A 22,193-nucleotide genomic window follows, 5' to 3' on the forward strand; every position below is an offset into this window, starting at 1 on the left:
GATGGAGGTGACTCAAAATAGAAAGAGAAATGTGTTATTTTCCCTAGATCATCACACAATTTGTTAGGTAAGTTCAAGTGCAATTTCCCAAAATTTACCTTCAGGAAGAACATACAGCAAAAATCTAGCATTAAAAAGAGTGTTCTCTGAGCTAAAAATACTGAGAGGATTATAATGCATTTGAGCAAGGCCAGTTTCTCACACAGAAATTTTTCAACGAGACAGAGTTCAAATCACCTTCTTTCCAAAATCTAGGATATAAACATCTACTCCAGGACACAGTCATCCAGGCTCCCTTTGCAGCCGATGGAGAGAGACAGGAACTCTTATAGAACAGCTTGCCCGACGGGTTTCAGCTGCCTCAAGTTAGATGAGGCAAGTCCCACTGGTGGTATCTAATTTACGATTGCAAGCCAGCTGCCTAAAAGGCACATACTATTAACCAGTCTAGCTGAAGTCAGTGGGAAAACTCCAATTAGAATGGAGATAGAAATTACAGTTGTCAGTACCGAGAACTACGCTTTGCTCGTTGATCTGCGTGTGAAACTATGGGGGAACCTACTTATGCCTATTTTATTCTCAGCCAGTCCTACCCCTAGTTAAGTTATTGCAAAGTGAGTACTGTAATTGAAAGGCCGTCATAGCTGAGTAAGCAACCACAGTAGAGTACATGCTCCAAAAAAATAAAAAAAGAACGTGGATTTATTTCTCAATACTGGAGGTCTTTTTGTTCACGCATTCCTCAGCCTACATATGAATGTCTTATCTCTGTGAAATTGTACTTCCTATGCCCTTTGTCTACAAAAAGGGTGACAAAACGTTCTTAAGATTTAATACAAAAAAAGAAAACCAGACACAATTTTCTGGAAATGCAGCCTTTTAATACTAAACAGGAAATTACCGCTGGCTGCCATGAAGTGGTGTTGATTAGCCCGCCCAGAAACTTTGCAAGATCTGGAGTAGAGAAGAACCTACTCTGCCACCACACGACTGAGTCAGCTTGCATTGCAGGCTACAGCAGCCAGGAGGGCACAGGACGGCTCACGGCCATGTGCTTGCTAGGAAACAAGGCTGACACAGGGTCATCGCCCAACTGGGAGATTTTGCCTGACCATGCATGGTCTGCGTATCTCCTTTTGCTGATTTTATAGCACAACAGGGGAAATGAAGTCCTTGAGTGGAAGTCGGCATGAAAAGGCAACCACATTCACTTACTGACAGATCCAACAGACCTCCTCTAGTCAAGCAGAACCTGTACCGAGCCCAGCGAAATTCCAGAAACGTTCACAGATCAGGAAAGTGAAATTAGCTATTTGGCACCAAGCATCTCTCTCTTTCTCCATTAGCTCTGTCAAAATGGAATCCGAGTAAGTTTTGCGTCTGGAGAAGTTGCAGGCACATCGCTGCGAATCTTCCTTGGGCACTCTCCCACCCCGACCTAGCAGTCCACAGAAAGGGAGGGAAAGACAAGCCCCATGGTCCAAATGTTGCCCATTCATGAGCACCTCATTTATCCACACACTGCTGCATAGGTGAAAAAAGGAGCACTTTATCAGCTATCCCATCTTAAAAGTTTCAGTATGCCAGCCAGAAGAATCCACTGTGTCCCCAACGTGCCTTTAGATCCCAACTTCATGATGATTTATCTGTTGCCCTAAAAACCTGCTTGCTGCAAGTGGTTTTTTAAAAAAATATGCTAGTTTTTGTAAACTATCATTTATAAGATGCTATCTGGGTTCCCAAGGTTTTATAGAAGTCTTTTGCTTGAGCAGCTGGTTGCGAAGTTGTAGCCTGAGATTGCAGGTAGATGAAAAGTTACCACTTTCAACCTAAAACTATTGTATTGGCTTTGTGTGGCAAGTTTTTGGTAGCAGAGGGGGTTACAGGGGTGGCTTCTGTGAGAAGCTGCTGGAAGCTTCCCCTGTGTCCGACAGAGCCCATACCAGCCAGCTCTAACATGGACCTGCCGCCGGCCAAGGCCAAGCCCATCAGCGATAGTGGTGACGCCTCTGTGATAACATTTTTAAGAAGGAAAAAAAAAGTTGCTGGGACAGATAGAAACGGCAGCTGGAGAGAGGAGTGAGAACATGTAGGAGAAACAACCCTGCAGACCCCCAGGTCAGTGCAGAAGGAGGGGGAGGAGATGGTCCAGGCACCAGAGCAGAGATCCCCCTGAAGCCTGTGGGGAAGACCCTGGTGAGGCAGGCTGTCCCCCTGCAGTCCAGGGAGGTCCACGGTGGAGCAGATCTCCACCTGCAGCCCAGGGAGGACCCCACGCCGGAGCAGGTGGGTTCCCAAAGGAAGCTGTGACCCCATGGGAACCCTGCGCTGGAGCAGGCTCCTGGCAGGACCTGCAGATCTGTGAAGAGAGGAGCCCACACTGGAGCAGGTTTTCTGGCAGGACTTGTGACCCCGTGGGGGACCCACGCTGGAGCAGTGTGCTCCTGAAGGACTGCACAGCATGGAAAGGACCCATGCTGGAGCAGTTTGTGAAGAACTGCAGCCTGTGGGAAGGACCCACGTTGGAGAAGTTGGCAGAGGACTGTCTCCTGTGGGAGGGACCCCATGCTGGAGCAGGGGAAGAGTGTGATGAGTCCTCCCCCTGAGGAGGATGAAGCGGCAGAAATAACGTGTGATGAACTGACCGTAAACCCCATTCCCCATCCCCCTGTGCCGCTGGGGGGGTTGGTAGAGAATCCGGGAGTGAAATTGTGCCCAGGAAGAAGGGAGGGGTGGAGGGAAGGTGTTCTGAGATTTGCGTTTATTTCTCATTACCCTACTCTGGTTGATTTGTAATAAATTAGTTAATTTTCTCCAAGCTGAGTCTGTTTTGCCCATGATGGTAATTGGTGAGTGATCTCTCCTGTCCTTATCTCAACCCACAAGCCCTTTGTTATATTTTTCTCTCCCCTGTCCAGCTGAGGAGGGGGAGTGATAGAACAGCTTTGGTGGGCACCTGGCATCCAGCCAGGGTCAATCCACCACAACTATTCAGCTGAAGTCAGCTGCATCCCATGTAACAAAATCTTAAAAAAGCTGACTGTATTTGCTTTCTTTTTTCTCATTTACTGTCAAGCCCACCCTGTTAGAACAGGAGCAGTTTTACAGGATCAGCATGACTGTGGAGGACAAGTAGCAAGAACAACTCTCCTCTCCCTCCTCTAACGCTCTACTTCGCAATGCTGGAATGCAAAACACCTGATAGTTCTGTACTGTTGTGATTACTGTTCCCACCTGCCTTCCCAGCAGAATGATATTTTTCCTATTGCTGTTTAGACAAGAACGAAAGGAAAATACTTAGGAAAATACTACTCTCAACTGAACTTCTGGCATAGATCTACATCACAGAACTTTTTATCAGCCTTGAGCAATTCTATTTATTTAGGTTAAAATTCATTAAACCTCAGGTTAAACCTCACATTAAAATCCACAGGTTGTGTTGATTTTAATCCAGCAGGATCAGGGCCTTTTTTATACCAATGACTAATTCTAGAAGGTTGAGCAAATGTTGTACCCTTGGCATGCTCTCAAGCACGCTATAACATCTTTTCAAAAAATATTTTCAAAGATTAGTTTCATGAAAGTACATCTTTCATCCTTCTGAACCAAACCTTTAAAATGAAACAGAGGAGAGTTTGGGTTTACAGAAACAGTGGCTGCAGTAACAGACATCCCTAGCCTGCATTTCCAGGACTCTGGTTGAGACAAAGCAGGTGTCAGAGAGTGATAGGTATTTTCTGTCCTAGCAGCCTGCTGCCCCAGGTAACTGTCCTCCACGTGTGCCCATAAAGCTTGTCTGAGGTGTACCAGACATTCATGCCAACTACACACCATGTAGTGTTGGTGCAAGAAACCCAAGGATCTGAGAAAGTACCTGATCAAGTGTAGAATCCTTAAGCTACATGACTAAGTCCAGTGTTTCCCAGAAGCGTCTGATTTACTTGTATGGTTTCCAGATTTAAGGGGCCCTGCCTAAGTTACCCATCCTGTACCCAGACACTGCTGGTGCATATCACACACATCCAATACGCTGTTAAATCACAGCAACAAAGATCTGAAGATTCTGCAGAAATGGAGATATTCATCAATTATATCCAACCCCCAGGGAACACGTAAGAGGGAGGGCAAACAGTGGCTTAGCACCAGCTTGTCCAGCTCCCCTCAAGGTCCAAGGTTAGCGCAGCACAGAATCTCAAATACTGATAATAAAGCCAGAGGGAGCTGTTAAAAATTAGTAATGCTAATATCCTGGAGAGCAAAGCCTGCTGAATTTAAACTAAGGATTCCTCCATCAGGCCACCTATGACCAATTTAAAACAATCTCAACTTGCAGAAACATTTTGTTCTCCCAGCTTTAAAGCCATGTTCTTAGCAGTCCTATTTCCTTCCTGTCCCCTCCTTAACCCAAAGCTGATGCCACCAAGAGATGGCCGCAGGACAAGGCCCCCAGGTCCTGGCTGAAGCTGCGATCCAGCGGCTGGAGGACGGGAAGGTCCGCAGGCATGGCACTGCCTAGGTACTGCCCCGTATCGCCAACTTCTGCGCTGCAGAAAGCGACTGTGGAGCCGAACCGATATGGCTCGGGAGCTCTGGTGCAGAAGCGCGAATCAGCGAAGTGCTTCTTGCAAATCTCTCATTTTGAAAGAAAACACATGTTGTAAGCTTAACAAGCGGGATTTGCGGCTTCAAGCCTTAAGTTGTTCGCCTCAGCACTCGAGGAAGAAGCTTCCTTCACAGGTAGCTTTTCTGCTTATTTTGTACACTGTGATTTATGTGATCGTTTGGACACATTTTCTTTTCAAATTATTGCAGGTTTCTAAATATTGTGATTTTGGTTTTCTATACTACCTTCCTCGTAAAAATCCTGAAAGCAGTTTTACAATCATCTGTGAGCTAAGCCTGAAAAATGCATATGGGAAAAAAGTACAAAGCACAAAATACACTGGGAAGAAGCTGGAAACCCATTTCCTGACTGGAATGGCAGGTTTTGAATTCATGAGGGACTTTTTCTCCCATGCTAACTTCAGTTCAGTTGTTCTGTGTGTAACACAACAGATAAGGGATATCTCTGCCTATCTGAAGGTATTGCTGTTCTGCTCCTGAAATACACAGGCATGGTAAAGAAGAGCATCCAAAAGGAAACGTGGTTATCCAGAGTAAGGCTCACACATTCTAGGGGGAATGTGCATATTTTAATTACCTAAACATTGAGCTTCATCTATGCTCCACACCACAATTTAGTTCAGGAAATTATATTCATGGAATGAATCCCTTCTAATTAGAAATTCATGAACCTCTTCACAGTTTCTGCCACAGGAGCTGTATCCATTTGAATCATAAATTTAAACACTACTCTGCAGATCCCAAGACAGGATTAATCTCACTGTGCAGACAGCAACTGTGCAAAAGTGAGACCCAGATGAGTGCTGAGAAAATTCAGTGACATAACCAGTGGAAAAGGAGATGGCTAAAATGCTCATAAATTTATAAATGATTTTATGAAACCATTTCAGCAGGTGTAAATAGGGCACCTACAGCAGAAAACTTCTGTGAGAAAATTCTGCCAGTCTCTTCCCCCAAACATTTTCCCTGTTCGCTCTGAACAGGCACTGCATGTTCTAGTCTAGCTTCTGAAATGATTAAACAAAGCTATAGCTGAAAGATAGCCAGAGCACCAAAGGTCTCTAAGAGTTTGTTTTAGTTTGAAAGCAATTGTTCTGCCCGGAGTCCTCCACCACACACCCTATTTCAGCCTCTGCAAAGGTTCTGGAGAAGGTGAAGGGAAGCCCCCATGCAGGGACAGAGCAGGTACACAGGTGTGTAATGGAAATTGCCTACAAGTCACTAGCTATGGGTCACAGGTCAGAATAAAGAACTAAAAAAGACCTATTCCTGTGGCAACCACCTCAGCAAGCGTTTGAGGGAATTAACCAGCTCAGTGAGTTTCCAGTGGTACAGATTTAAAAGTCCCATTTTGAGTCTCAAACCACCACCTCTGGACTATCCCCTTGGCCGTTTCAGTGAAGAGCGAAGGCTTTCTGCTCCATTACTCTTGCACATTAGAGCCAGAACCGATACATGCTAAATGATAACATCCTGCAGCAGCACCAAAACTCTCAATCAAGGAAATAAGCTAAGCGGGACGAATGGTTAAAAAAATGGGATTTCAAACAATAAATACTTCTACATATGAATTAACAGTCCAAGTGTCTCAGTGCCTCATTCAGCAGTGCAGACACAGGTAAACACTTAGCTTAACTACTGATGAAATGCAGCTTCAGAGAGAACACGCTGCTACAGCACTCATGTCTGCTTTTAGTATTAGGTAGGGAAGAAAAATCATGCCTCTCAGCTTGATGCAAATGCTGGTATCTACTGAATGTAACACGTCACGGGGGGAAGCGTTTGACACTCTCCTCTCTGCCAACAATAAGAACAGAAGGGTTTTTTTGTCCATCTCAAATACGTTGCATTCAGCACTAAGGCTGGAAGCCACAGGGGCTGAAAAACATTCCATGATGATTTTGAAAAACATAATTCATTAGCAATTACAAAGAAACTGCAGCTTTTGTAAAGCCCTGTAACAATGAAAAGCGAGGCAGTACTAACTCATAAATCCACTTGTAACAAATGGAGGCTGAATCCAGTGAAATTATGGCACAAAGACAAAAAACCAACAGCAATGGGCTTCAGAGAAAGTCAATACGGGACTGCAGCAGGGAAATCAAATACCTTCTGATCAATTTTCTAAACAAGATGAAGCAAGCCCAGAACTATGGTAGCTGTCTCTGTGCTAAAAACATATTAATATAAAGGCGTATATATGCAATTGGGACACAGCAGGTCTTTGATTGATTTATTTTACACCCATTACCCAAATGGTAAAATAGTAAAGCACTCTTGTGCTGGCATAACTGTATCTATACTAGAGCTCTTGCTGGTATAAACTGGATGAGTAAGACCTGCCGTCTTTGCCTAAAACTCCACAGGTCTGTCAGCATCAACTTTTATCGTACAGGTAAGGCCCAAAAGGAGTTTTGAGAGGAGAAATAATAATGGAAAACACAGCAGAAGATGTGGGTTTCCAGGGAGGACTTTAAGATAGCGAGGGTGTTTGTGGCATCAGGAAGAGCTGTAATGTTTCATAGGGATGGAAAAAGCCAAACCAGCCACATCAAGAATGGTTAAATGTGAAGCAGGAGAGCGCTCAGGACGTGATGCAGGCGAGGGAGGTGTGAGGCAAAGCCCAACTGGACACTGCCCAGAGCAAGGGGCCCTTCTCCTGCGGGAGCTGACAAGGGGGGGCCCAGGGAAGAGTCACCACTTCCCCCAGGGAGAGGGTTTTGGCCTGTGGGAAAACAACACAAAGAAGGGAGAAAATAAATGAATAAACAAACAAACAACAGTTTGTTAGTGTACTCTGGGGTAGGAACAGTCCGGTCAGCCAAGTACAGACTCCTCGCCCAGCTGCTGGCCCTCCAGCGAGGATGGCTATGGCAGTGTGTGGGTACCTCAGCCTCGGTCACCACCTGAACCAATACCCTCAAATAATTCGGAAGTCAACACCTCCATGAACAACATATTCCCACCACCACCCCGCACCTTGCTTTCCTGCAACTGCAGGGCCAGGAATTTAGCGTGGTTTTGAAGTGAAGCACTCATAGCATCGCCGGTAAGATGAAAATAATCACAAGCAGCTCCTCGCCTTGAAAGCCATGGCAGAATATGCCAAACTTCTTTCTGAGCATCGACGGTCCTGATCTGTTTTTATGTGCTCTTCAAATTCAGGATACCCGTTGCCCGGGGTCAGTGATGTTCTCTATTTCCCTCTGTGAAACACTTTTCAGATCTTACCAATTTTTCATGTACACTAAGCTGTACTACATTTGTATGAAGCTTATTTGTCATTTTCTCAATTTCTCTTCAATACTTTCAAGAACAACAGAAGATGTATTTTCTTTCTGAAAAGTAGCAAGGAAAGAAAAGGTGAAGCCCAGGCTAAGACCAATGACTCCAGGAAAACTTCTACAGCCATGCTATAAATCCTTTCAGACATACCATGGAAACATAGGCTAACACAAGTCCACTATATGTCATATTTGTATTGATACTGTATTTCTGAACCTACAGACCAATATCCATGCCTCCAGCACATGAAATTTCAGATGAGCTACACTGCAAATGAATGGAAGCTTTCGCGCTGAATCAATCAATATGCTCAAGGCTCAGGGGTTCTTGTGAAATGGGTTGTTACTGTCATACTGATGAACTCTTGCAAGTATACTCCCTTTCATGTTGTCGTGGTTTAACCCCAACCAGCAACTAAGCACCACACCTCTGCTCGCTCACTATTCCCCCACCCCGGCAGGATGGGGAAGAGAACTGGAAAGGGAAAAAAAAGGTAAAACTTGTGGGTTGAGATAAGAAGAGTTTAATAATGGAAATATAGTAATAAAAACGACAACAACAATAATAATAATAATGAAAAGAGAGAGAGAAATAAAACCCAAGAAAGACAAGTGATGCACAATGCAATTGCTCACCACCCGCTGAACAATGCCCAGTTAGTTCCTGAGAAATCATCGGCACCTCCTGGCCACCTCCCCCCAGTTTATATACTGAGCATGACGTCCTATGGTATGGAATATCCCTTTGGCTAGTTCGGGTCAGCCCCCAGCCATGCTCCCTCTCAGTTTCTTGTGCCCCTCCTCACTGGCAGAGCATAGGAAACTGAAAAAGCCTTAACTTAGGATAAGAACTACTTTACAACAAATAAAACAGAGTGCTATCAACATTATTCTAATACTAAATCCAAAATACAGCACTGTACCAGCTACTATGAAGAAAACTGACTCTGTTCCAGCCAAAACCAGGACACACATCATCTTTTATTGTGCTAACTAACATTTAAGAACTCTACATTGTTTTTACTTTATGTTGTACCAAACAATAAGTTACCAATGAATTATTCAGAAGATCTGTAGCAGAAAACACAAACTGCAGTTGACTTCAAGTTACCAAGGCCTTAAAAACCCTGGTGAAATTCAGGAGTAGGTAAATCAGAAGAAAGCACTACTCATTAAGAAATCCACAAAGGGGTTTTTTTTTATTGCCACAGATGCATGGGGTACCAGCAATGAAGTCCCTCATTTCGGGGCAGGGGGGAAATACTTTGCATTAATTTCATTCTGGGAAAGCAGTGATTTATTCTACTTTGTTAAAAAGGAGACAGATTAAAAAAAAAACAAACTTAAAAAAGTTATCTAGTGGAAAACAAAGTATATTTTAGTTTAAAACCCCCCCCCCCTTTTTTTTTCTCCCCCAATTTATGTCAACCTGATAACTTGCAATGCATTTTGTGTCAGAAACTTCCATCATTGCAGTCACTGTAATGCACAGACTGGCTACAGCAGTAAAATTAGACAGTTCTCTCCATTTCTTTTACTTGAGACACCTCACATTAAAAGACTCAAAACAAAACCCAAATACATATGAAAGAGATCCGACTCCTTCTGTTGGGTCCTTTAGCTGTGGTGGGCAAAACCAAAATTCAGAACTTGACAGCACTGTGGGCAGTGGAAGAAAAGCACCAATTCACAAGAAACCTGGCACCACCCTTGTTTCTACAACTGCTACCCTTTGGGCTGCCTGTTGCTGCTATCAGGCCATGTTCTTCTGAGCTCATGACCTCCTCTTGGCTTCATAAGCCTCTGAGAAAATCTGCATCTTTATCCAAGTTTCCAATTTTAAAAAGTCTGTATGTACAGAGGCACATACACCTACCCTGTGTTTTCTTTTAAACGTGAAATCAAACCTTTAAGAACAGGACTAAAGGCTTTATTTAATTCAGGAAAATCTACCAGATTTAAGACTTTCTCACACCCAGTGCAGAATTTCTGAATGTTTTAGTGCTACTGCTCAGGAAGTGAATTTTTCTTTTAAATTTTTAGAGAAGTGAAAGAATCCAGTAAAAGACAGGAAACAGAGGCAACAGAACCATGTAACAGAGTTGAGCTGAGCCAGGACCTGAGCCACATTATCCCACATCCCTGGCAAGTAGTTTTATCATGAGGCTGTGCCCACATGCACATTTACTGGTTTTCTCATCTTCCCACGAAGAAATTCAAACAGCCTCCTGTTGCACCCTTTCATTCAAAAAGAATTATGTCAAAACTTTAAACATTTGGACAAAATGGATCCTTGCTTTCCAACTGAGAGTAAAACTGTACCTTTTTTCCTCTTTCAGAGGTTAAAAACATCAACAGCTGCAAGCTCAAACATACAGACATCCTGAACTGAGGTCTTTGTCAGCAGAAAGCCTGGCAGCCCTAGCTTTCAATCCATCCATTCTCAGTGTTTTAGACTTGGTAGGCCTTTTCTGCTGATTTGCACTTTCAGTTTAATGTTTTCAATCAAGTTTAGTTCCCCCTTAGTGACTCCTATATTCATTATTCCATGAGAAGACCCCAGTTAGAAAGCTGTAACATGCGATATGCTGTATATTTCATGACTTATAAACATGATGGGCTGGTGGGGTCTGACCCCCATTTCAGCCACTCTGACAGTGGAAACATCAGGAGTACAGATAAGAAAAGGTTTTGAAAAAACTTTCTATCAGACAAACTTGTGTCAGCACATGGGGAATGACTCTTTGCTAACATTTTTTATTACAATAAACTCATTTGAAGAAGCAGTTTCTTTCAGGATCCTTTTTAAGAAGGTACACTTGAAGCAGGAAAGAAACTGCTCCTACTGGGAAAAGTTTTAATATATATTTTTTTAAAAATCTGACTTCTATAACCATTTAAAAAGCAGAATCAATGTTTAACTTGAAATCAAACTGGTTTTGTTTACTATGTAGGTATGTGAAACTGAACACCTGAAAATTAAGATGGATAATATGAATTCATTCCCTAGAGCTAGGCACTGAACTGCTCGCTCTCAACCTGCATAAACGCACTCCAGGAATGTGAGGGGGTGAGGGAAGAGAGACAAAGGTTGATAGTTGGATGCTAACTTCAAAGGCTCCTAGAAAGTGAGGGAGAAATTAATTTCTTGAATAAGAGAACTGAAAACAAATTAACCATATTAATGCAAAAAAGGATTAGCCCCAAAATTGCTAGTCTGTATTTATACATCCTCCCTGCTATAAAAACTGCCTTTGATAAAGAGACTTTTAAATTAGCCATTCTCTCTTTACTTTTGAAATTGAAGCCTATATTTGATGGATGCTTTGGCCCAGATCCTTACTTATTTAAGTCTTCATCACTGGCCATCACATGATGACTGTTATAAAACCGAATTTCAAATCAACTTTGATGCATAGTATTGTATTATTTAGGCCCAAACATGACAAGGAAGATCATTCCCATCAGAAGGAAGAATTATTATTGAAGGCTATTATACCATTTGGCACAATTCTGTGTATTTACAAAGAAGATACACAGCATCCCTGTTTGAAAATATTAAGGAGTAATTATTGCCTTCTACACATTCATGATAGAAACCTGTATCTACACAACTATTCATAGAAATATTCTTCATTTTCTATTTACATTTAAAGTAAGACCTGACTAGAAACTCTTATGCTGTAGATGGAGTAGTTAACAGTAACAGTCCCAAATGGTGGTGCAGCAAATGGAAGCTGTGCTCTATGGGATTACTGCTGCAGCAAGTTCTGCTTTGAAGGGTAATGGTGCAACAGTGACATCTGACAGTTAATCAGCACAACTGCTGTTAAGGGGTTAAATTAAAGCCTTCAATCACACCATTAACAGCTCCCACTGTTGGGCCAGGCTCCAGCCCAGCTGCAGAGCTCCAGCCAGGTCCTGCAAAGCTCAGCTGTTCAGCTGAAAAGGCACAAGTGGGCTCTTGCCACATAACCAGCACTCAGGATAGAAGGTGGGTTTTGCCCTGGCGCACCAGCCAGGCAGCAGAAAAGTGGTTAAGACAGGTTTCAGTGATTCTTAAGTTTAAAGGGCAACAAATTTGAATTCTGAGGATCTGTCAAATAGCTGTAAAGTGCTCATGCTTCCCTTTGATCAAAGCAGGAGGCTCAGAGATTTTGCCCCAGGAGAGGACAGCGGGGACCAGAACCCTCTCCCCAGGGCCACAGCACCCTCCTGGTGAGATCAGGCTTGTGTGATCCCCGGGGCTGACTCCAGCTCCCTCCAACCCAGGGGCATCACACCACTTTCAGGCTAGCGCAGGACAGCGATGCACAATTTTGCTTTGCCTCATTGTGTTTTTATGCAACATGTGGTTATCCTATCACAGACTCAGTTGGGGGTCTTTTCCAAACAAGAGGCCAATATCTGAACAATGAACAAACCTAGTACCAAGAATGTCTGCAGAGAAAATGTAATTATGACGCTGTTATGTGTTGCTTACAGACAAAGCATTTGAACCTCAGCAAACAGATGTCCTTCAGTAATCATAGAAAACTCAGACCTAAGGAACCTGTAAAGAAAGCTGCCACTGCTGCTCCAAGCAAATAATCTGCAATCATCATCCACAACTATTCACCAGAGAATTAAGAGTGCTCCAGTAAAGCCTTACAAATGATTCTCTCATGTAACATTTTATCCTGTGCAGTTAGACTCCATACTCACAATTCAGCTACTTAGACCATTTTGCAACTTCAGCCCTTCCCTCCACCAGACTGTGGGTCACACTTGACTAAGAAGGACACACAGAACGGGCAATGCAAAAACAAATGAAGCACAAGTGCAGAGCAGACTTGCACTCCAAGAGCCACCCACAGTTTTTCAGTGACGCAGTATGTACAAGTAGCACATACACTTCATTCCAGAAAAGCCTGCACAGCTTTGCACTCCCTCATGCACCTTCTTATTCACACTATCCACTTGGCACCGTATTTTACCATTAAAGGTATACTGCAGTCACAGGTAATCAAATTATGGCATTAAAAATGCTGGCATGCATTGCTTTGAATTTCTATAAGTTTTCTTCAAAACATACATAAAGTGAAACAGAGCCCTCAGCAACCAACAACTATCTTTGTTCAGAGGTCCATTCAAAACCCAGCCCCTTTGCCAACAGTGCGAAATAGTGTGCTTATGCAGGCTACCCAGCAGCACAAGAGTTGGCCCTAAGTTCCAGGGATGTCCTGACGAACTAGGTAAAACTAGCCAATTAAGTGACTATGCCTCATCTGTACTGCTGCCGAGGCGGCTCAGCCCTCCGCATGCCTCAGCAGAATTGTAAAACTAAATGATTGGAAGGAGATCACTTACAACGGTAAATGCAAGAAATGCCTTTGCAGCCCTGGAGGCCAGCTAGAGCAAGCATGCTCCACATTAAACACAGCTGATTTAAGGACAATATAAAGGCCATCTTTTACCCTCTTGCTGTAGAAACTTGGGGCTTCATTATGACTCCTACTTCACATAACTAAGCCTTCCCATCACCTTCTAACAGGTGTGTACATTGAACAGAAATAGATCAAACCCAACCAAACAAAACCCCAGAAGATAAATTAAAACAAAGCACGAGACCGGAAGTGACAAAGAAAATGTTGATGGCTGGGATGCATGTATAGCAAGAGAAAGAGCAAAGCAGACTGTACACTACAATCCTCAAAAGTAAGAGGTGTTGAGCCAGACCTCATCCTGGAGACAGATAAAATACCTGGAATAAAGAACCATCAGCAAAACCATTAAAAATCCAACCAACTGCACAAACCCCACAAAGAGAAAGGCAGTAGCAAAGGTACAAAAGAAACATGAAACTCACAAACACCTAGTACATCAGATCTACAAGTCCAGAGACCTTGGTGCCTTTTAAAAACACTGCAGTATTGCTATGAGTGATAACAGCTGAATTACAATCTAAACTGAAGGGCACTCAAAAGCTTTAGACTGGGGAAGATCTACTGAAGTCAGATCATTTCAGTTAATAATTTGCTGCCAAGCGTTCTCAGTGCTGCTTCATCATTGCTGGCAAGCCCACGGAGCAAGCGCACTGCAAGCTGCCTGCCTGCAACGAGCAAAGGGGTTTGCTGCGGAAAGGGAGCGTGCTGTGTCTTGTCTCCTCTTCCCTCCAGCAAATATAAATTACGCATGCAAAACCCAGCGAACAAATGACCAAACACCCCATCTTTGCAAATGTCTTTGTGTAAGCATTATGACTCACTTTGCTGGTAGGGTCTCCAACTAAATTAATTTACTGTGGTAAGGAAACTCTGAGCAAAGTAAAATTTAAGCTGTACAAACACCTGCAAGAGTTTCTAAGTGCCTGGGTTTTGGCAGCCAAGACCTGCTTGTTTGGGCAGGTGCTACCACTGTTATGGGAGTGTCCACGGTGCAAATTCCTCTGCTCAGCTGTCTTCAGGAGGGAAAGCTGTCCTGGCTTCTTGGAAACACATCTGCTCTAATCATGACAGCAACAAAATGTCTTAACCAAAAAGCTTCATTTTTTTCTGCTCAGACTCCCCTTAGTACCTTTGGGTTTCTTCCAGGTTATGGCCCTAACAGGGTTTAGTTACAACAGCTTGAGGCTCTCATCAGTGCATACACCATTTCTTTAAAAGTTTTTCTTGTTTTAAGTCCAGTTCTAACACAAACTGCTCCTCAATAATATTGTCTCTTATTCAATGTTATGCGCACTCTGTGAATAAGTGCATGCCAATGGATACAGAATGAGTTTTCAATTACACAAGATTTTGTTAAAGACAAGTGAAATAAAAATAGTGCATTAGTAATCATAGCTGAAACTACAGAACAATCTCCCGTATGCTACAGTAGGCTTTCACAGATACCAACAGGTCCAGCCAGACGAATTAGATCAAGTGTATTGCAATGTGCTCAGGGTGCTCCGTACTTCTATAAAGAAACTATGGTTTTATGTACTTCCACTGGCTTTCAAACCAGAGAGAGACACACAGCGCAGTTATCAGCATTGAGTTATCTTCCCTGTCTTTCTAGTCTGCTCTTCATTTAGCTTAATCTATGATCATTCTTATATATATAATATATATTTTAATATCATCTTTCAGAGATATTGAGGGGTTAAGAAAACAAAGTATTTAAGCACATGCCTGGCAACAGTACTCATATGTTTAAACTCTGGCATGTTTTTGCATGCTTTACCGGATGGAGCCCTGATCCCACAGGACAGGGTACAAGCAGTAAGAGAAACCAGTAAATAACGCAGGATACCTTCATTTTTCATCGCATGGAATTGCAGTTCCTGTAGAAAATGCAGCTTTCACGTTTCACAATGCATAACCTGCAGTTTCTACACAACTAACCAAGCCTTTAGAGGATAAACAGATCTTTTTAAATCTGGAAAAAGAATAAGTCACTCACTGTCCAAGCATATCCAGAGGCTGCTCTTTGTCAGTTCATCTGATCACACGAGGAAAGAAGATGAGAAGGTAGAAACTGGTCAGTGCTAGGAAAGAGCGGGGGCTACAGCAATTACAGGGAAATTACCTGAAGCCAGTTTCATTATTCACCATTCCTCACAAGTGCATGCAACTCCTCACACCTAGGTATACTCCTCACACACTGAAATTCTGTGAGGGCTCCTATGACTGCTAAATTGCAAAAGCAGATGAAACAGAACTCCTTAGATGTCAAAGACCTACTGGTACTATGCACTTCTGAAAACAAGCTCCAAATCTTGAAACTGCAATGCCAAAACCAAATTCATTTCTGATTTGAAGCAATGCTTCAAATAGAGAAGAAAAAAACCCTCTGAAAATCAATCCACCAGCTGTTTGCCACTAACTTTTTCTAAAGTACATGATGACACTAGACCAGATAAGTTATACTTGTATCCATAACTGATTTAATTTCTTTCTTGTGTTTCCCTGTCCTTGACAAGTACTCAATTCTAGCTCCCTGTAAAAAATGCATGGCAAATCTATATACTGAAAGAGGCCTCTTTTCAAATCACATGTAGCTCGCTAGAACTTTAAAATGCCAAAATTTAAGCTTAAATAAGGCGAGAGCATTGATTTGACATGATCTTTATCTTTACACTTTTTCAACAATAACTAAATTGCCTCCCAGCTGTCAGCTTGAATTACAGTATTAATTACATACACTCAATTATTAGCCTTTTATATTAACAGTTTTGTTTGCTCATTCCTTCAGTACACTTCAGATCTAATGAAGAAAAAACTTTTAACAACACCACGTTGCATGTTTCAGAAGGCTTGGATTGAATGGATTCTTGCAACTCTTCTGCAGCTGCCCCCCTCAACAAGGCCTTGAAGTGCCTGCAGAGATTCAAACGCTGCTACTGTTGTTTAGGTACTGAAATGTGTGGTTCTATCAGTAGATCACTCCCACTCCAGTCCCTTTGCTGGCTATGCAAGATATCTGCTGTAAAAACTGTTCTTCATGGCCCTTGCCTATTTGCTACTGAATTAATCTGTTTTCTTTGCACGTCCTTGGCTTCTCTAGCACTGGCAAATGCTCGTCTTTTATACCATCCCTTTCTGTCAGTTCAAGTCTCAGTGTTAGAGGACAAAAAGACATTTTGCAGTTTACTGAAAAAAAAGAGAAATGTTAACCGGTCAGAATGAAAAATGAATGATCTGTTTACTTTAATATCTTGAAAAATCAGTTTCTTGGTAGCTATAAACGTGCTTGTAATCATTATTTTCAACAAGCTTGAAAATAATAAAACTGTTTTGGCTAGCAGTCCGTGTAAAATAGGAGGAGTTACAGAAAGAAGACTACTGTAGTTTTAGAAGCTGGCATGCAAAGCTAATTTGAGCCTGTTCCTCTCTTTCCAACTGCATGTCCCATCTCTCCAATCCCGGGCATACTGCAAGCCATAAATTTTGATGTCCTTGACACCAGGGACAGGGGAAGTAAAAGTCTTCAAAGCAGATAAAAGTCTCCTGCAAAGTTTTCTTCTGCATATTTTGCACTTTGTACTGCCTGAAGCAAAACACTTGCTTTTTAGAGCTGTTTTTACTATATAGTGTCCCAGTCTCTGGGGGACCAGCTCCCAAGGGATTTTTTCCACAGCTACACACTTAGAGAAGTGATTTATGTGGTGCCCATGAAACACACAATGCACCACTATTCCCAAGAAGAGAAAAACTAAACCAAAACCTACTCAGCCTTGAGACTATACCTCCCACCAGGGCAGCCGCTGGGTTCCCGTCTGTCATGCTGCTTTGAACTCTCTCGTTCGTACTGCTGAACAGCAGATCTACAGCTCCATAGGCAAAATTAGGAAGAGCACGGCGTGATGGTCAGAAGAGAACACAGTGCCAAGGCCAAACACACATAAGACTACTTCAGAAGATGGTGCTCCTTGGGGAGCTTGAGACAAAATTAGTAGCACAACGCTGATATATCTGTAGGTTACACTTGAAGTTACTCAGACTGCTGTGGTCTTCCAGTGGACAGCAAGGCTCCTCACACCTACTGCTCCTCCTGCAATAAACTAGCTCAATGCAGCACTGAGTGACTCTGTGGTAGGTTTACCCAGTGAACCTAAAAAGAAAAAAAAATTCCTCTTCATTATTTTCATGTGCTCTGGCTACAAATACTCTGAACAAGCCTCTCTAGGATTTAGGAGCCTGAACTGGAATGACCCAGGCTATCAGATCAAAACCATAAAAGGTAGCTATTACTGGTGCCTGTTCTGCCTCAAATTGCCAAAAACTTTCATAACATGCCTCCTACAATGCCCAAAGACAACACGGAGAATCATTTGTTACCAAGATAAGAAGCACATCTTCTGAGGGGTGGGAACCCAAACAAAAAAACCCCAAACCCACCACAAACACAGCACAGAAACTAGTGTTTCCCTTCTCACCTTCTGTGAATAGCATTCCCAAAACAGTAAGAGAGACATCTAGACATTAAAAATACTCAGTCCCTCTTCCAGTTCTGCTACTGGCTATCTGTATTATCTCAAGGGAGTTATTTAAACCCTTTGTGTCTCAATATATTTGTCTGGAAAAAGAAATCTTACCTACTGTAGTTCACAGCTTTTTGTGAAGCTGCCTGAACACCTCAGAAAAGACATATGGAGGTATAAATAACTGGAATTACAGCATCTCCTTTCCTTGGTGCCCTGCATTTGCAGCCCTCAACACCTGCAGTCTCAACTTAGACCACAGTGTGCATCTGGCTACCCAAAGAGGACTCTGCTACTGCAACCACCCCATTGCCAAAATCAGCCTTGAAAAAACCATCAGCGAGATGATCATCTGAGAAAAAAACCACAAAACACCCTGCGACTGTCTCCCGCTCAGTCCCAAACAAACCTCTTGCTCCATATTCTTTAGGGATGTGTATATGGTATTTCTGCTTGTGGGGTTTTTTTTATTAGACAGACTAGATTTTAATTAGACTTGATCACTAAAGGCAGGGGTAGCTATCTCTAGGTGTCCAGGAAAGCAGAAAGAGACAATGCAGGCAGACAGGAGCTATTTTACAAACAGCCTTTGTGAAAGCAAAGTTGGCAAAGGCCCCAGCAACAGATAGTCTTGTTGAGTAGGTTACATAGTTCACCCTACCTTACAGAACTGCATGGTTATTGTCAGGTCTTTAATTTTTAGAGTAAATAACCATTCTGAAAAAATAAGGGGGGGGGACACAAAAGGTTATATATACCTATATAACAAAGGAGTACATATTTTTTTATGACAAGCCAATTCCCTGAAAACTCATTCTTCTCAATTTGCTGCTTTATTAAAAGCATGCGTGCCAAGATGAGAGAACATCTCTTACTGTTATAATTTTGATCTATGCAGCAATTCATGATTTGCTCTTTGTCAGCTCTGGCTCTGATTCTGGATGCACACACACGAGCAGCCCTGCAGACTTCACGGACTGTGACTATACTTCCACCACTCACATAAAAAACCCAACTGCATTATCCAACTTAATTTGCCTCCTCAAACTTCCTGTTTTGAAAAAAACATTTAGTAATCATGCTCTGAAAGCAGACTTTGAGGAGAATGTGTCAGCAGTTAGCACTGTGCCCCTAATTAAACCAACATATTTATGGTCTCCATAAATTCTCTCTGTAGCCATAATGTAATTGTTTCTGTATGCCGATGTCACAGTATACACAAACGTTTTCATATTATCAGCACTGCCTTGCTGACTGCTTAAGATAAGGTCCTCATCTAGCAATGCAAAGGAGACTTAAGCTCTGTCTGCCACGTATTAATGAAAAATGGGAACCATCCACAAAGAGCCTCTGCTCCTCCAGAAGAATCTCTCCTGACTGCACAAGAACATTACCTTTCCTAGATTATTTAAAGGGACAGCATTATGAGTATCAAGGTTTTTTCCCTTCTCCTTCTGACCTAGCATCTCTTCAACAGAATGTCCTTAGTTTTTGTTGCAACTCCTTCAAATGCTAATTTATGTTCCTTTGGTGACTGTTGCTTTCTGCACTTGGAGAGCCTTTCACATACATCTGAATGAACGTCCTGAAATTTCTATCTAGTTCACAGAATGAACATTGCTGCATTCATCACTTACAAGCTTCATTTATTTTCTTGCAATTTTGAGAAAATTTACCTTGGCAAATGAAAATCCAGAAACGGCCCACAACCAAAGGTCAAGAACACATGGAAACCAAAAGCAGCAGAACATCCTGTATGCCAAACACCAGGAACACCCGTTTGGTGTGTTATTTCTCAGTGTTGCTGAAGAGGCGTCATTAGTCAAATCCGGTCACCATCCCATCACAGGCTTGATCCACACCCATCCAGAGAATGGACTTTGTCAATAGGCACCAGATGAAAACCAAATACTTTAACAAATTGTTTAACTTCTGTATGCCTCTGTTTAACCATCTATAAAATGGGTATTTTAGCATCCACCTTTGTGCAATGCACGGATGCAAATCATATGTGACAATACGCTGTCTGCATACACAGTAATACCAAGGGACAATGAAAGTAACTCCTCACAGTGCTGTAAGAGACAGTCTGTCCTCTTCAGGGCAGTCATAATCCACTACCTGAAAACGTGTTTTCACAAAGAGATGTCATGATGTTAGTGAAGGACAGAAGCTATTTTACATTATATGCCCTTACACTTCTAAAATGATTTTTTACAGACAAGCCAAGTGGGCACTGCAGAAGTCTCCCTTTCTGCATGGTTTTAAACTTTTTTTGATGAAGAAGGGTCTTTTCCACAAGAAAGGGCGGGGAGTGGGGGGGGGCAGGGGACATGAAAGTAATTTCTGCAGGAGTGTTTGTGAATAGGATACTATTTCATATTAATGAAAACCAGATCATAAAATGGTCTGTGAATTAAGAAAGTGGCAGACAAACACCTATATTAAAAAACAATAGTTTTCCCCATCATAACGCATGTTCAGGATACTGGTTTTGAAACAAAAAAAACTAAATTAGGATTTTACAATACAATTCCGTAGAAAAACAAAATGTCCAACAATGGGAAACAAGTTGTACAAATAATTTTGTTTCACAAAGCAATTATATAATTATAAATCTATGCAATATAGTTTATTTGATTTCAAAGTCATCAGGCACACAAGGAATGCAACTGTATAGTTTGCAAACATCAAGAAAATTAAAAAAACATATACAAAATAGCAGGTATAAATATTACATTAAATTGAGAAAAAACAATAAACACTTATTTTTACAGCTCTGTTCTATTGAAAGGAAGGTTGGATAGCAGTTATGATACAGCCTGAGTTGACCTCTTGTTTTTTCTTTTACTGCAGCAAGTAATAAATAAGGCCTTCAGGGTTCAAGATCAAGTAATTCATTACTAAATTTATGGAAGACTCCGCTACAGAAATCAATAAATAGTGACTAAAGAAGGCATTATGAATAAAACAACTTCATAATACTGGTAACTCCACTTGAGAGGGTGGCAAAAATTTTCTACATAGTAAGTATATACCAAATCAATCCATAGAATATAATTTGCATTGAATAAACTATTTAACATTTGGCACATGACCTCAGTGTTGAGACAGGTTAAGTTCTCTCCCATCTTTTTGCAAGGTCACATGTAAATACAGGGGGTTCTCTGGACCCTTCGCTGTCACTCTTATTTACAGACTGACCCTTTCCTACAAATACCCACAGTAGCACGTACTTTTCAGAAGGAGTTGAAAAGAGATCTACATCAATTACAAAGACTAAGAGAGCACATAATGGGACTGCTCAATTAAAAACTGCCACCACAGAACCTTGCCTAATTTTTGCCAAAGCTAGCATGATCTATATAAATATACACATATATATTATATATATATATACAGGTGCAAAGAGAGACTGTTGTCTGCTTCTATTACCAAGGAGCAAAGGGCTGGAAGGTACTGTCATTATCCATTACATAGACAAGGTTGTTTTCATATAAGGCTCCTTTCTAGAAAAACAAAAACATGTCAAGCCACCACCACTGCTGGGGAAATAACTGATGAAAAAGCAGGTTATTCTGGCCTAATGTTTGGAAATCAGATCCTATTCAGTATAGAGAACTGAAAGGTACTGCATTTAAACAGAACTACCCAGACAAAGAGATCCAGGGTGGGGAAGATCTGGAGAGCTAACAAGCTGGCAGAAGAGGATGTAGGGATTACCATGAATCACAAACTAAGCCTAAGTCTTAGTGTCATGCTGTTGTGTAAAGAACCACCATTGCATTACAAGTATAAACAAGATAATGGTGTGCTACCAACCCTTGTGGTCTAGTTAGTCCTGCTAAGACCTCAGGTGCAATCCCATGCTCAGTTTTTGGTAGTGTTGTTCAAAAAAGAGGCAGCAAGTTGATCACAGTCCAGAAAAAGAAACAGCGATATTTGTGAATGGTCTACAAAAAGGTGGTGTTGGAAGTTAGCAGTTTAACCTGTGGGAAGAAGAAAACGGAGGGAAAAAAAAAAGGGGGGGAGGGGAAGAACATAATGCCCTTCATAAATACAAAACGAGTTGCTGTAAAGAACATTTCTGGCATCCACAGAAGACAGCAAAAGTTAAAGAGAGATGTCTGTAAGATACCAATAAAAACCACTCTGTGGTAAGGACTGTGTACACTAGAATAATTTGCCTAGGGAGACAGTGGAATTAACATGCTGGGACAGTTTTAAGGACAGGTCAGATCAACATCTGTCAAGAATGATAAGCAGAGCTGAATGTGTCTTGTGGCAAAGGATGCACCACGTGATTTCTCAAAATTATAAAATGAAGCCAAGGTAAATTCCAT

The 22,193-nt window shown here is 41.9% G+C and overlaps 1 protein-coding gene across 2 annotated transcripts in view; it reads right to left on the reverse strand.

The window, feature by feature from the left end:
- Nucleotides 1–22,193, reverse strand: part of SASH1 (SAM and SH3 domain containing 1) — a 103,013-nt gene that overhangs the window by 64,504 nt on the left and 16,316 nt on the right. The window lies entirely within an intron of this gene.

The sequence above is a fragment of the Haliaeetus leucocephalus genome, unplaced genomic scaffold, assembly GCF_000737465.1.
Source record: "Haliaeetus leucocephalus isolate CR32 unplaced genomic scaffold, Haliaeetus_leucocephalus-4.0 Scaffold819, whole genome shotgun sequence".
In the NCBI taxonomy this organism is placed as follows: Eukaryota; Metazoa; Chordata; class Aves; order Accipitriformes; family Accipitridae; genus Haliaeetus; species Haliaeetus leucocephalus.